The following is a 17,724-nucleotide window of genomic DNA, read 5'->3' on the forward strand; positions in this document are numbered from 1 at the left end:
AATTGATGGAACAACACTTTAAAAGACGTCATGCTATTATTATTTTTTTCGGATATATGTTTTTTAAGAATATTTACAAAGTCCCGTAGTATGTTTGACGTCAGAAAATACGCAAGTCTATCTCCTAGTTACCAGTTTTTCAATAATCAATAAAGGGAAAAACGATACAGTTCAATCTATTATGAGAAAAAATGTTACAAGAGTGTCAAACTCAGCAGAATCGTTTTTGCACGAAAGATTTAAGAAAGAAGTAATCATAAAATATGAACAGATATTTTTGTCTTATTTTTTTTACCGCTAAAATTAATCGAGTACGAAACTGTGGCTATTTACAAACTCATGTATAGAGGTTAGGAAGACCTTATTTTGCGTGGGTGGGGAACGAAATTCAAAAGTGTTGCTGTTATTTCTGTGACTTTGTTTATTATTTGAGTTTGCAATCACTTTTTCTTTGGAATTATTGGCTGACATAGGACACAATATTGAGTACGGATGATATGCGCATTACATTTGGAAAGCGACAACTCCCTACGGAATCTTTTCTCATCCTAAAAACAAGACCAGGGGGAAAGGATAGTTAGAAACAGACTAAATCTAATCAGTACGTATTTGTTTATTATTTTCCTTTGCATTTATGTATTTAATCAGTGTTGTGATGTTTTATTTTCGTATTTTTAATTGACCCATATTCTGTCGAAGCAGGTGCACGTGACCTGAAGAAAAATGCAGACGCAAAAGGTCAAGGTTAGATTGAATACACAAACTATCTGGTAAAGGGGTCATCTGAGGTCATGATCTTATGGCCAATTTTATAGGGTTTTGTAAAATGATAATAAAAAAGTAATAATATTTAAAAAAAAAATTCTATTAATAGTTTTTTTAACATATATACATTGTATTTAATTGATTAATTAATACTTTTAATGTTACATGTATATAAACATAATTAGTTTGTGACAAAAAAAATAAAAATAAGCATAATAGAGCAAAAAAATGACAATTCTATAATAAACACACGGTAAAAAAAAAATTAGACTTCTGCCCTCAGTTCTAAATGTCTAATACATAATAATAAAATTATCCAAAAAGTAAAATTGAGAAAGTGAAATTTCATTATACAGTGCCATATATACATGTACTGTAAAAATTAAATAAATTAAAAATGAAACTTTACAGTGTACGTGGTACTATGTATTTTATGTCTTTTGTATTTATGTAAGTTGTTTTTTGTTTTGTGCCAATCTGATGAGTCAAGCCATTTCCAACCGATTTATACAGTTTGTCAACTGTCCAAGCTACAGTGAAGTTTTACCATGTTTAACACTCCCAAATATGTTTAACCCTGCCACTTTCTCTTTGTTCCTGTCCAAAAAAAGTTAAGAGCCTTCAATTCAGTAGTTGTTGGTTGTCTCATTGGCAATCATAGCACATCTTCTTACTTTCATATATAATTATATTGTATTATAGTCAAGAATTTTTCTGATTCTGATGCCCTCTGAATCCAAAACCCTGTTTGTTGAACACAAAACAAGAAGTTACATTAGACTTTAACACACAGCATTGAGTATGAAACCACTCTTATACATGTAACATAAAAAAAGAAAAAGCATGTACATACATGTCACGTCACAGTGGCGGATCCAGAACTTTTTGTAAGGGGGGGGGGGGGGGGGGGTTTGCTCCAGTCGCGCTTCAGTGATTCCCTATATAATCAACCAAATTTTTCCCCCCAGGGCCCCCCCCCTGGATCCGCCTATGCGTCAGTACACATACATCATACATGTATTTTCCTTTCATGCAAGTGATATAAATATAAATACATTTAAAGAGATCAAAATGATTGATATGTATGTTAAAAATATTTACATTGTCTGTGAAACCACTCTTATACATGTTACATACATGTAAAAAAAAGAAAAAAATGTATGCATACATTTTTATACACAATGACATGGTGACTATGTACATTGTACATATACATGTACAAAAAAATGTATGTACACGTCAGTACACATGCATGTATTTTCCTTTCATGCAAGAGACATAAATATACATTTAAAGAGTTGAAATGATTGATAGGTTAAAAATATTTGCTGTATGTACATGTATTATACTGGACTACATGTTAACTTTTTCACCAATTTGATGTTATTTTCTAAGCAACGTACAGGGCACTATTCTTTCAGAATGAGATATTTTAAAGGGAAAAAAATAGAATATATACTGTACATGTACATGTATGTATGAGTTTTTTATTTTTGACATGTTAAAAGTTTGAAATAGTTTATATCACAATATAGATCAAAATAAAATGACAAACATGTTTTTTTTCAAGAAGTTCCTGTAAGGGGTTTAAGAAAAAGTTCTGTAGACATGGTAGAGCGAAACTGAATGTGCCTGATGAGGCTAAATAAAAAAAATTCTAGCGTACTGACCCATTAAATTTACGAACAACATATATAGACAATAGGAACGTGCATAGAAAATATTTATCATTTGGCAGTCTTTAATGAGAATTGATGTGGGGGAATTTAGCAGAGTTCTCAAAAAAGAGTTGGGGGGGGGGGGGGGGGGGGGGGGGGGGGTCTGAAGGTTTTGACCACCAAATGTTCAGAGGACAGACACAATTTTGTTATTTTGCAATAGAAATAATAGTAAGGACCAGCAGATTTTCTTCAAGGACCTCAATAGAAGTAAAGGTTTTCAAGAACTCTGCTTTTGTCAATAAGACAGACACCCAACAACAAAGGACCAAAATATATGTGATATTCAACATTATAGTCAACACAAGACAGGTTTCTACACAATATATGAACTGCGTCGGATAGAAATCGACCTTATGCAAATGAATATCAATACATCTGTTAACCTATTTCGGGATGAAAAATATCTACGGAAAGTCTATAACTGTTTGAAAATTGAGTTGTTGTAAGAACCCTATAAAGACCAACATTCATCTTTTATTTCATATTTGAATGTTCCAAAAGCAATCAGAGTCTTATACATGTATATGTGCACTTGCATAAGGGCAATTTCTATCCGAGGCAGCTCAGATGTTACATGTAAGTCTGAGATTATGTTGACCATTGGAACTTGTATAATGGGGTTGTGGGATTTTTAGCGTTTACCATCTAGAAAAAGCGTAAATTGCCCTTTATAACTTGTGATAAAATAAAGGAAAGGTGAAAAAGAATTGAAAAGTGACTTCAATATTTTTTCATTAAATACTATGTGATATCTTGTGAATAAAATGTTTTAACTCAAAAGAACAATACATCATTGTATTCATTTGAACCAGTTGTATAGACATGACACATGTAGATGTAGTCTGGATTAGAAAATGTAAATCTTACTTTTCATAGGAGCAAATTAAATTCTTCAGGCAATTGTTTCATGTGATTTTTGTGTACCTTTGTAGGTTTTTCAGTGTATTTTTACAATTTTACATTACTGATAAGTAGTACTGCCTATTTTGTGGAATTTGTATAAAAGATGTTCATAGATGATAATTTGAAAAGTACTGAACCTTCAAATGTGAAAAGTTCCAGTCTATATGAACTTCAGAAGGACAATGATCAAGGTTGTGACCTGTCACCATGCAGGTAGTTAAAACACAAGAATATACTGGTACATAATTAATGATCAATTGAAATTTGGAGTTGGCATTGATATAAAAACCCACCCTTACCTGTTCAATAACTGTTATCAATGAAAAAATGAAAGTGTTAAAGTCAATTACTTAGTGGTAAATACCAGTAAATACCAGCAGTATTCGGATGAATAAAGGGGGTGGTATTTGCCACCAAACCATGATAATAATACATGTAATTATCACATTGATTTGTACTTTCGTTTTGCTTAGAAATGCGAAAACCAGCTTAAAGCCAAAGAACAATATGTACATCATGTACATATATTAAAATCTATATAGGAGTGTTTGCAGTCACATCTGTTTTAAAAAATTATGGTTGACTGGCGAAATTTTTTCAAATTTATTTTCATAAGTATATGTATGTCTTCTTATAACAAATTTTCACAAGTATGTCAACAACAGATGTACAATGTACCTTTTTGTTATAAACATGCATGTACATGTACTGTTGTCCATCTGTTCCCCTTTCTCCATTTTGTAACTGATACATTTAAGTATGACATGTCTGAAGGAGATTTTAACATGTTTTTTTATTCCATTCTGTTTCAACCATTTTTTAAAATAAATTGTTTGACATTTATATTTGAGTGTTGCAAAGGTGTGCAATATGTTGCCTTTTTCATATGTCTAATATTTCTGAGACAAGGATTATTCTGGTTGGCTGTTTCTGACTAGGTGACTTTTTTTTACCGAAAAATTCCCAAATCAAGTAAGAATACACCTACATGAACTTTGTTTATAAAGGACAGAAAAAATACCACCCTCCCCCCACAATTTTCAGAGACAAACATGTTACAAATGACAATGTAGCCTTTGCTGCAAGTGACCCTATAGACCATTTTTAAGATTGTTGCTATTCTGTCAAAAATTTTGGTTTCATCAAACTTTATTCATGCTAGGGGCATTGTCATTTCAAAATCCATGTTGAAAAAAATTGATTCTATATTGCACGAAATATTCAAACAAATATTCGTAAGTTCTTATAAATTTAATAATCAACACTGCAGTCGTTAGGAAATCATGTGATTCTGTACCATTGGAATAAAAATTATTTTAAAATTATCCTACAGAATGATTATCCTAAAGACTCTTGATGAACTTTAATATATATAATGGTGCAGGGATACAGGCATGTCCCTCTTTCTGGCGAATGATGGTATGGCATAATTGAGGAACTTTTCAGGTGAAGGTTTAAACTGAAACATCCCTATTGTAGACAGTTGTTATCAAAATTACAAGAATTAAATCTCAAACATTATTTTATACTGTAAATTCAGCAATTATTGTGTGCATTTATTAATGCGATTTTTTAGGAATAGACAAAAAGGTGAGACTTAAATTATTGCGATTTCAGGAAAATCTGCATACAGATATACAAGTATATGTATTGAATTCAGAATGCGAATACTTGTTATTGTGATACTCAACCAGTCACATTATTCACATTAATAAAAACCTCGCAATAATTTTGAATTTACAGTGATTTATTCAGCATAATTCATCACATGGACAATGAAAATAGATGAATAAAACCCAGTGTAAACTAAAAGTTCTGACTTTCTGTACTACAGAATAAAACCCAGTGTAAACTAAAAGTTCTGACTTTCTGTACTACAGAATAAAACCCAGTGTAAACTAAAAGTTCTGACTTAGTTCTGACTTTCTGTACTACAGAATAAAACCCAGTGTTAACTAAAAGTTCTGACTTTCTGTACTACAGAATAAAACCCAGTGTTAACTAAAAGTTCTGACTTTCTGTACTACAGAATAAAACCCAGTGTTAACTAAAAGTTCTGACTTTCTGTACTACAGAATAAAACCCAGTGTTAACTAAAAGTTCTGACTTTCTGTACTACAGAATAAAACCCAGTGTAAACTAAAAGTTCTGACTTTCTGTACTACAGAATAAAACCCAGTGTAAACTAAAAGTTCTGACTTTCTGTACTACAGAATAAAACCCAGTGTAAACTAAAAGTTCTGACTTTCTGTACTACAGAATAAAACCCAGTGTTAACTAAAAGTTCTGACTTTCTGTACTACAGAATAAAACCCAGTGTTAACTAAAAGTTCTGACTTTCTGTACTACAGAATAAAACCCAGTGTTAACTAAAAGTTCTGACTTTCTGTACTACAGAATAAAACCCAGTGTTAACTAAAAGTTCTGACTTTCTGTACTACAGAATAAAACCCAGTGTTAACTAAAAGTTCTGACTTTCTGTACTACAGAATAAAACCCAGTGTAAACTAAAAGTTCTGACTTTCTGTACTACAGAATAAAACCCAGTGTTAACTAAAAGTTCTGACTTTCAGTACTACACGTTCATTTTTTTTTGTCGCTCACTCAGGTTGTTTTTTCTTTTACTTTACCTTGGCCCTTCTTAAAAATATAACCTACCTGCAAAGCAGACACTACTAAAAAACCCACAACTTTGGCCTTATTCAGTAATTGGTAATTAGATAGTTATCTTAAAAGGCTATTTTTAAACTGTGTATACATGAACAATGAATTACATGTACTTGGAAATTATATAATTACTAGTCCAAACAGTAAATTGATGACCAGGCCTACATATTGAAAGTGCTACCTTTTGTAGTTCTTCAATATACTGAGTAAAATGTGTCCCAAATTAAAGACAAGTTTATTTGCTCAATCAATGCTTTGCTAATTGTTTAAATATTTGCATTGATTTTTTTCTTGCTGTCAGGTCTTTCAAAAGAAGGCTGTCATACATATATATTGAACTAACCAGAAATAAATAGCCATCATTTAGGTTTGATTAAATATATAGTTCAGTATATATGACTCTGACACCTTCAGGGGGAGATGAAAAGTTCTGTAAACATGGTAAAGGTGAAAATTTTCCCGACCCGTTTATTTCCTCTAATCACAGCTAAAATAACATCACCAAAAAAAAAAGGCCTTAATTTACTTTAGGGTTTGGGTTAAGTTTACTGTAAATGTTTGGCTAGAGTTTAGTTTACTGTAAAGGTAAGTTTAGAGTTTAGTTTATTGTTACAGTAAGGTCAGAGTTCAGTATATTTTATTAAGGTTTAGGTTGGAGTTCAGCTTATTGTTAAGGCTATGTTATTGTTCTGTTTTATTTTAGCATGTTTAGGGTTAAAGGTTAGGGTTCAGTGTACTGTTAAGGTTAGGTTAGAGTTCAGTATACTGTTAAGGTTATGGTTCAGTGTACTGTTAAGGTTAAGTTAGAGTTCAGTATACTGTTATGGTTAGGGTTTAGTACAAGCAGGGGCGGATCCAGCCATTTATAAAAGGGGGGTAACCCTAACCCAGGATAAAGGGGGGTCCAACTATATGTCCCCATTCAAATACATTGATCGTCAAAAAAAAAGGGGGGGGGGGGGTTCCAACCCCGGGAACCCCAACCCTGGATCCGCCACTGACTAGTATACTGTTAAGGTTAGGTTAGAGGTCAGTATACTGTTAAGGTTAGGGTTCATTTTTACTGTTAAGGTTAAAAGGTCAGAGTCAAGGTTAGGGTTTGTTTTAAAATGGTTAGGTGTGTGGTGTTCAGGTTAGGGCTAGTTTAATGTTAGGTTAGTTATATATACATGTTGCTCTAGATTTGTTACATGAATGATAGGTTTGGACCCCTACAGCATGTACAGTAATGAGGGCTGAAAAGTGGACTCGACATTTATTGAAGTTCAGAATCAAGTAGCTTAGCTCGTCAGTGTTTGCACCTTAAATATCAGATTCCGATTGTCAGTTGAGTACAAAACAGGATTTTTTCAAATATGTCACCATTTCTATATTTTGTATATGCATGTAACATTTGCCACTGTGGACATAAAGCACCCATCAATTACCAGTAAATGATCAGTGATTTTTCTCTTTTGCCAAAAGGTCATTCACCAAAAAAAAAACCAGGCTTGTTCTTAATTTGTAATATTTGATATTTGTGAAAATTGTGATAAGTTGGAATTGTAACTGCACTTTTGCATTAAGATGAGCATACAAAAAAGAAATGAAAAAAAATAGCACAAATAAATTTATTATTTAAAGGTTATATTATTCATTCTTATGAAAACTCTTTAGAATTGGGAGGTGGCATTTAAGCTTCAGAAACTTTTTTCTATAAATACAACATTAGAATTCCGAACTGAAAGAACAATTCACCGGAGACCTATTAACAGAATAACTAAAGGCGGACAAAAAGAAATCATTACACTTGGAACCAGGATAATTAACGATCAGTCAATACATTTTGTGAAATGAGGGGTATTTCTCCCTCAAATTGACGTCAATTGTAGTCAAAGGATGAACAATAACAGATTCGTAATTATTCAAATAAATTTTACGATCAGCGTCGTTGAAACAATAGGGAAATCATTTGAAATAGTCACCTCCAACAGAAGAATGATTCCAAAAATAAACTGTTTGTCTCTGAATTTAGAAATGTTACAACTATTATTAGTTTTATGAGGTTTTGACGTAGGTTCAAAAATAGCCCAGCACATTTATGGAAGATAGATATATATTTATATATACATACGATATGTATCTTATATTGAGCTTTGTTAAACCTTAACCAGTTATTATGATATAACGACAGAAAATAATCAATTTTCTTCTAATGGCTTTTGAAACAATAAGAAGATTTCATATATAGAACGTATTAACAATTTAAGGTATGTTTATTTTCATCGCTATAACGTAAATACATACACATATCAATTTCTTGGAAGTAATAAAGTTTATATAATAGATATGACAACCATTATAATGCATTACAAGTAATTATTGGGAAGGTAAGATAAAAAAAGAGGCATATAATTTTTTTTATAATCTAATTCACTATGAGATAATTATAAGAAATATTTATAAATTCTTGCAGTGGAGGGGGTTCATTATGTGTTACTTGTATGTGTTATCATCAATTAATTTTTGATTTTAACATTGGGTGTGCCTTAAGTCAACTATTATATTTATTTGTTTTGCATCAAGTCAAATTTTTAGAACCTAACAGCCATTCTGGAAGAGAAACATTATCTGTAAACTAATCATCACACACATTATTTTACACAAAAATTATTCTTGTTCAATAGGAGGCCTAGGTTACCAGTGGTTTTAGTGGTTCATCTGAGTTTGTGAGTTCCAACCTGGCATGTTGCAGGTGTGTTCGACTCCGATCTTAATTGACTAGGATTGTCAGTTTTCCTTCCTTCACCAATAAAAACTGACCACAACAATTATAGTCCATAGTGCTGAAAGTGTCCTTAAACACCAACAATCAATCAATTCATTTTGTTCAATCTCCTGAACATGCAAGAAATATTTGCCACTGGACGTTAAGGAACCAACAATCAATCATTTTGTTCAATAGGTTTTGTTATCAGGCAGATGACACATTGCTATTTTTCCTTTTTCGTTTATTGTAATTTGTTTAGTGATAAATCAGGCCATTGGTTTTCTTGTTTGAATTGTTTCACATTTTCTTATTTCTTGGCCTTTTATAGCTGACTATATGGTATGTTTTTTTAATCATCAATGAAATTTATGGCCATACAGTGACCTATAATTGCTTGCATGTATATCTATGTCATTTGAACTTGGGTGGATAGTTGTCTCTTTCATTCAGACATTCATGGGAGGTTGGCACCTTCAAACTAGTTTAACCCAGCCACATTCTGTATGTGCCTGTCCCAAGTCCCATAAATTAGGCTGTTAGTTTTCTCGTTTGAATTGTTTTACATTTGTCATTTAAAGCCTTTTATAGCTGACTATGCGGTATGGGCTTTGCTCATTGTTGAAGGCCGTACGGTAACCTATAGTTGTTAATTTCTGTGTCATTTGGTCTTTTGTGGAGAGTTGACTCTCATTGGCAATCATACCACATCTTCTTAATTTTTATGCTTGACATGTTCAAATCTTCTCTTAAGGATGTTCGCTCCTCTTGTTTTTGAATTTTAGCCAGATATTCGGAATCCTCTGGTTTTATATCCATGAAGTGCCATTAAAAATTTTGACGGCAAACCCCTACTTTTCTTTTCATAATTTTATTACATATATAGTTTAAAAAGCCATATTTGAAAATCTTATAAAGTCCTTGTTATTTTTTCATAGTTTTATAAAGAAAAAAGGTGCCAATGTTAAATGTATGAAAAATCTAGAGAGAATCACTTTCCGCCAAATTTTCAATGGCATATATCTCGAAAACAATCACATGAACCCTTCATTTTTCTCCCTGCCTTTTTAGTTCCTTCATTCTTATACTTTCAATTTATAACAGTCTTTAAAAAGTTTGTTATTTTGAAACAGAATAGCGAACATCCTTAAGCTTACTTCCAATCTCCTGCTTTTCAAAAATTATTTTTTGATATAATAATTATTTTTTTGGTTTGTTTTTGAAATGATACTTCAAAAACATGATTATAGCAAACAGAACCAAAACCAAGAAAAAGACAACTTTGGCCTTGAGTATATATTAATTCTATACATGATATATAAAGAGTAAGTACATGTAACTTACTGTATGTATGTATAATGTTGCTCCACCCTTATTTAAGGATGTTCTCTCCTCTTGTTTTTGAATTTTTGCCAGATATTCGAAATTCTCTGGTTTTATCCATCTAGTACCCATTAAAAATTTTGACCATTAAGCCCTACTTTTCTTTTCATAATTTTATTACATATAGTTTCAAAAGCCATATTAGAAAATCTTATAAAATCCTTATATTTTTTCATAGCTTTTGAAAGAAAAAAGCTGCCAATGTTAACTGTATGAAAAATCTAGAGAGAATCATTTCCCGCCAAATCTTCAATGGCTTATAATCTCAAAAACAATCACATGGACCCATAATTTTTTTCTTCTTTTTTACTTCCATTATTTATATTTATATACCATCAATTTATAACATTATTCTAAAAAGCTTGTTATTTTTAATTAGAGTAGCAAACATCCTTAAGTCATACTCAGTGCATATATTGTAACATTGAAATTAAAATTGTTCAAGTATGAAGATGTTTAAAAGAAGATATTATGATGCACTTTTTGCACTATAATTTCTGAAAATTTCTCTTCCATCAGGAAGAAAGCTTGAACACCTTTATATCAATGTCCAAACTTCAAAGTAAATTTATGGGTCAATGATGACAGTACAGACTGACTAGTACTGTTATTTGTCAAAGACTTATGTCATTGTTGAAAGTAGTTCTTATGGTAAGTTGATTAATGAGGAAAATTAGGAAAATGTGCCGGATTTTCAATTTACAGATTTTTTTAGTGTTTTTATCATGCATGTAATGAATGCTTGATCCTTGACCATATAAATAGTCTAACCTGAGATAAAGGTCAGCTCTATTACTTTTTCCTATCCCTTTTTAGTAATACATATATATACATGTAACATACTATTTTGAACCTCAATTTAAAGACCTTGTAAGGTCAGTTTTCTCTGTCTCATTGGTCATCATGCTTTGCCACAGTCACACCAGCACTCAGGGCTTGTAAAATTACTATCAGACCTGTAAGAATTTCTACTACAGACCAATAGAATTTATACCAAATTTTTCAAAATGTTAGCATTGCATTATATTGGGCCTGTTACAAAATGTACCTACAAAAGTTTACCTTGATTTTTACTGACTAAAATTTTATACTTTAAAATACAGGTTGACTGTCTGATGACTGTATGTTTAATTTTACATTTGTTTTAGAGAATTTAGTGTTGATGGTCAGATCTTGAATACTGGGTTAAATTTCTTCAGATAAATTCTATACTTGGAGTGACCTAGACCATGACATTTTGTATCAATAGGCATTTGCAATTATCTGTTATTGAAAGTTTAGTTAGACTGTATGTTGACCTCTTCATGTTGACCTCTACATGTAGATGTGACCATGTCTTTTGGTTTTTTGAGTAATTGGGTTGCTGTCCATATCCATTTGATTCATACACACATTATCTTAATCTTCTGTTCAGAGCAGAAAAACATACATGTTAATGTTAGAATTTAAAGGCATCTTTGGAATCTTAGAAGCTAAAAGAATCTTATTTTATTATTTGCGAATAAGCACTATACACCCACATGTGGGCAGAGGGTGGACTTGGATGAGTAGTTTCTTTCAAAACAAATTTCCTACACTTAGCAACATTCCATTATTTTTCTGTAAACATCCCTCACTTTATTTTATGTCTTACTTCTACTGCAGAAATAGTTATGCTGGAAAACATAATTAAATTGCCACAAGAAAAACCACGAAATGGGACTCGTCAATAATGATGTGATGTATGTTTATATGTTACCGTTATTGTAACAATCCTGTAGCGGGAAAAAGTTCGCTTCAATCTTAAAACCACATCGTATTGTGGTCTGTTGTATTGATTCCTTATTCCATTGACGTAATAACGTAACTAGATTATAGATATTCGATTAAATTGTATGTAGTAATATTCATTGTGCGATAAAAGTACATACTGTGTTTATTATTTCTAGTAGGTTAATGTTGATTCGCATTGGATTTTTCAATTGGGAAAAATCAGTGCAAGGAAAATATTGTGGTTGAAAGTCCTTATCAATTATTGTACTAGCTGGTTAAGCAAGCGGTATGCGATTAAGGCTTAGCTTTGACACCAGTGGGTCATTGAACTCCTTTCTTGTACTATCTAGAGAGAAATATGGTATAAAAGCTTGACTTTTGACCCAAGGAAGTCATGAACCTTATTTCAAATTAGTGAGAGATACAGAAATTAAGGTTTCACATAGGGATAAAAGTGAAATATATAGAAAAATGAAAGACTTCTACCTTTTTTGGTTTTTAGATCAGCTTTTCAACATTTTTAATTAAATATTGGCTTTTCAAATATTTAGGCCTGGAGCATCACTGAAGAGACAAAAACTTCTACCTTTTTTTGTTTTTTCGATCAGCTTTTCCACATTTTTAATTAAATATTGGCCTTTCAAATATTTAGGCCTGGAGCGTCACTGAATCACTGAAGAGACAATTGAATCCATATTCATGCACCTTTAATTTGACCCTTAGCTGTAGATGGGTTGCATCTGGTTATCAGTTATTAAAAAGAAAAGAATGTCAAGATTGAAAAGTTAAACAAAGGAGCCACCAGAAAAAAACCAATGTTGTCTGGTTTGGCCCACAGAAATCATTCTTATGTCGGTAAAATGATGATGATGTTTTTTAAATATATGACATGAAATCAAACAGACCTAGAAAATTTTTAGTGATGAGATTGCACATACAAACAATTACATGTAGCTGTAGCTAAACATTTCCATTCATCTAATAATGGTCAATAAACTCTGGGTTGAAACTGTTAATAACCTAGGAATTAATATGGGGAAAAAATGTGATTGTGGCGAGCAAATAATTGATGTCTTTGGGGTCACACAGTATATAATTACAAAGCTGAAATAATATATGTATATCAGAATGTAGAAGTTAAATTACAAGGATTGCTTGGAAAGTATAGTTTTTCCACATTTGATTATTGTTTATTGGACTATAACATCTTTATTATAATTTAGAATTTCATTTACTTACCTTTAAGGGTTTACTCCAGATGACATATATACAATTGAAACCATGCATTGAACAAACAATAAAACAAGACTTATAAAAAATATAAGCAACATCTCTGCAGAATGATTAGGTATATATTACAAAATAAATCACAGCATAGATAATTTTTTTTATCAGAAACATTACTTCTAAAAATAGAAGTTTTCTCTGTAAAATGCAAAGTGAATAATTTAAAAGGAAATTACAAGGGGTCAATATAAAAAGAGAAAAAAGAATTTTCCAATATTTGTTTTAAATGAAATAGAAGATGACTCCAAATTCTTTTTCACCTGTACCAAAAATGAAACACTACATCTAGAATTTGTAAAACATAATTTGATATCAGTTTTCAGAATTAGATAGTTAAGATAAAAAAAAACCATCAAAATATCAATTTGTCTAAAGTTATGCAGTTTGTTGCTCCATTTATTTAATAAAGACCAAAGTACTGTGAAAAGAGGACTCAATAGACTATTTCTGTAAAGTTTACATTTACAAATCTAAGTAATTACATAGATTTGTTGTGAACTATACACATGATACAGTTAAGGTCTAAATAAAAGCTTGTATATTTCATTCTATTTGTATTTAATTCTCTTAATTAATCATTGTATGCCAATCTAAACTTAAGCATGTTAAGGTTAGGTATTTGAAAGTAACCAAACCCTTCAAACAAATGTGTTGATGCCAAGTACCTTAGAAAGTAGTGGTTCATATGTTTTCCAGGCTGTGTGTCTGTTTGTCCATTCATCTGTCCCATTTCTGGTTAAAGGTATAGTTTACTTGATGAAGTTCTGGTCACATCATTTTGATACATAAAGAGTAAACATGTTCTTTATTATGTAAAAGTTATACAACATGAATTGGGTTTTTACCAAGAATTCAGAGTAAACTGACCCCCAAGGGTGACTGGGGATTAGAAGTATTCAGGTCACCATTGGTCTTCCTCCGACTGGCAGTAAAACCCTTGCTAAAGTGGGGCATCCGTTTGGCTGTGCGGGATGTACAAATTTGCAGCCACGTTTGGTCAGAATGGGGATGTTAAATCCGATGCCTCGTGTAAAGAGAGTGCCACGCTCTTTGCACGTTAAGAACCCTTGCAACAACTCTTTGAGGGGTCCGTAGGTGACTTGTTGCAAGGCTAAATTTCTGTCCCTATCCAATATACCCTCATTTCCCGTGGATGTCTAAATTTCTCCGGCCTTAATTCCTGACGCCTCTAACCTACCTATTGTATTTATTGTTAATTTGTTCTCGTCCTGAATATGCATGAAATATTTGCCACTGGACGGTAAGCAACCAACAATCAATCAATCAATCAATCAGAGTAAACTGAACATGGAAATGGGATAGTGATGTATCAGGTTTTAAGTTTTTAGGGTCACATCAACTTGAAAAACTTAATACACATGTTCATTATGATATGAACTGTTAAAAATAAATGCAAAATTACAGTTGTGTCCCATATTTAGGGTTGACTGAACATGGGCATATGATAATGCCAACAGGGGCTCTAAGGGCATGACGTCAACTATAGACACACATTCAGATTCCTCTTCCAGTATTTGCCTTATAATTACAGAGTGCTTGCAAATTTTTTTTCCACTGGTGGTCCTTGAAGAAAATCTGCTGGTCCTTGCTGTTAAATTGCTATTGTAAAATACCAATACTTTGTAGTCCTTTGCAAAATTTTGGTGGTAAGAACCTTCAGCCACCCTTTTGCAGGAACTCTGCAGTTAATATTGTTTTTCTGACTTTTTTGTACTACAAAGAATGTTTACCTGTTGTGTGATATTGATTCACAGATGTTCTGTTTAAGCTGCTGAGAAATCATTTTATTTTGAGGCCACAACAGTTAATTAACATCTCTTATTCTATTTATACAACAATAGTGTAGTTTGTTTTTCTTTGTCTTACAATTTTTCCCTTGGTATTTTCTACCGCTTATTTACCTGAATGTTGATATCTTTTAAATCCATTTTGAATTAACAAACCAAGATAGAAGTTTGAGGGAATCCCTTGAACTCCAAAATAAGCAAGGCCTTGTAGATGTCTGACCTTCTATGCATGCACTAAACAGTGTATATAATCTGACGTACTTTGTCCAGACTTTGTTTTATATGTCACAATAGGGAATGGGACACAGTCGGTACATTTACAAATCAGATGACTTTTTTCCCCCCGCGTCACCGGAGGGGGTATTAAGTGTAACCCTTGTCAGTCTTTACGTCCCAAAATTGGTTTTTGTTCTTGCCTCAATCAAATGTTATGAAACATGCTTATTACCATATCACGCAGATCAAATTTGAATTAGGATGGCGTCACTTTTACCGTTCTGGAGGTATGCCCCTTAATTATATATGGAAAAATTGCTGAAATTTTCGTTTCCGTTCTCTAACTTTAGTTTGCTTCAACCAAATATTTTGAAACTTATACACAATGCTTCTCACCACAAAACTCAGATCAAGTTCGAAGTTCGGTGGTGTCACTTTCACTGTTCTTGAGTTATGCCTCTTTATAACTTTATATGCAAGCTGGACACATTCTTCATTTATTTTGTATCTTATTATATTATCTTTAATAGACAGCTAAAAGATGTCTTTTCTGAGTTGAAATACAGACAAATTGTATCGGTCAACCAATTGCTGATGGTGTTTGAACAAATTGAAAAAGGCTGAACAAACACTTTTTCCATTTTAGAGTTGTGTCCCTTTCTATTATACATAATGTAACTAAATAAATCAATAAAAATGAAATAGCTATACATGCAGCTTGACAGATTCAAAAGTCTGTCATAACTCCTCACAATTTCAAGATATTATAGTTATTTTTGGCAGTTTGTGTCTAGCCTCACCACATTGCCAATACAGTATTTTTTATCAAAATTTTGGGTGTATAAATTGCCTCATCATTTGTGAAACATCAATATATTTTCAAGTAAGATGTAAACCACCTCATCGCAAAATCTTACAAAAAATAAAGTTTTTTCTCATATGTATATGAAAATTTGGAATAAAAAGAAATATTTAATATAAATATTTATTCCTGCTGTTTTGCCATGCCAAGTCCTCTACTTTTTCTGATCTAAATGGACAAACTTTTAATACATGGTTTACAAATAGTAAATGTTACATGCATTTTTACAAGGTTGCACTGAGTTATATAAAAATGAACAAAATTGTACTGAATCACTTAAAAAAAATTGACAATTTTGCACTCAGTAACTAAGAAAATTGACAGAAACTTGCACAAAGTTCTGTGACATAAAAATATGACATGTTGGTCATTTTTTAGTTAGTTTTCAGGTACCTGCAAATAAAGAATACCTTATAACAACTGAATAATTTACCTCATGGTTTTTCCATGGATACGAATGACACTTTTCATGTAAATATTTTTGTGGTACTTGCATGCGCTCAATATTTAAACAAATATGTGAGAAAATTTTCAATTTTTTTCATTTTTTGTAAAAAAATTGGAATTTTGCTATCTTTCGACCATTAAATCTCCAAGAATGTTAATAATATAACTAAGACCTTATAGTTTAAACTTTGCACATACATTTATTCACTATACAATCTTATCTTGAGTGATGATCAACTGGTCTTGTTTTACTTTATTTTCTTAGGTAGAGGAATTTGTAAAGGCCCCTTACTGCACCTCCATCTTTGAAGAAGCTGACACTGATCCTAAAAATATGAGGATTAATTGGCAGGGTCTTTGATGTAAGTCTGTTTTTTGTGGGTTACTCTGTATTTTAAAATAGTGGGTGACTGTATTTTAAGATTGTGGGTGACTGTATTTTAAGATTGTGGGTGACTGTATTTTTAGATTGTGGGTGACTGTATTTTGAAATAGTGGGTGACTGTATTATAAGATTGTGGGTGTCCGTATTTTAAAATAGTGGGTGACTGTACAGTATTTTAAAATAGTGGGTGTCTGTATTTTAAGATTGTGGGTGACTGTATTTTAAGATTGTGGGTGACTGTATTTTAAGATTGTTGGTGACTGTATTTTAAAATAGTGGGTGACTGTATTTTAAGATTGTAGGTGACTGTATTTTAAAATAGTGGGTGACTGTATTTTAAGATTGTGGGTGTCTGTATTTTAAAATAGTGGGTGACTGTATTTTAAGATTGTGGGTGACTGTTTTTTTTTAGATTGTTGGTGACTGTAGTATAGTATATCAGTCGATGGATATTAAAACAACCTTATGAGTAATTGAAATTTGTGATACATGTACCTGATGCTACATATTGGTATCTAAGGTCATACATGTATTATTTTACATAAAAATCAATATACATGTCATGTATGTACAAATTGAAGTTTATCCTCAACTACAAATGTAGTCAGAAAAGAAAAATTCAAGCGTCATTTCACCTTGACATCACTTTTAATGTCCCTCCTACAAAATAAAGGATGTAATATTGTTGTTTACATCTTGGTCTCAATTGTTCTCTGGTGGTCATTATTATAGTTGTCTCATTGGCAATCATACCACATCTCCTTATTTTTATATTCTTTAGG

At 31.9% G+C, this 17,724-nt stretch overlaps 1 protein-coding gene across 1 annotated transcript in view; it reads left to right on the forward strand.

Moving 5' to 3' along the window:
* Positions 1-262: 262 nt before the first annotated feature.
* LOC127718327 (uncharacterized) overlaps positions 263-17,724 on the forward strand; it is a 67,472-nt gene continuing 50,010 nt past the window's right edge. The window contains exon 1 of the mRNA XM_052224316.1: positions 263-601. The gene's annotated coding sequence lies outside the window, so the exon portion shown is untranslated. The remainder of the gene's footprint in view (positions 602-17,724) is intronic.

Source organism: Mytilus californianus, unplaced genomic scaffold, assembly GCF_021869535.1.
Source record: "Mytilus californianus isolate M0D057914Y unplaced genomic scaffold, xbMytCali1.0.p SCAF_10, whole genome shotgun sequence".
In the NCBI taxonomy this organism is placed as follows: domain Eukaryota; kingdom Metazoa; phylum Mollusca; class Bivalvia; order Mytilida; family Mytilidae; genus Mytilus; species Mytilus californianus.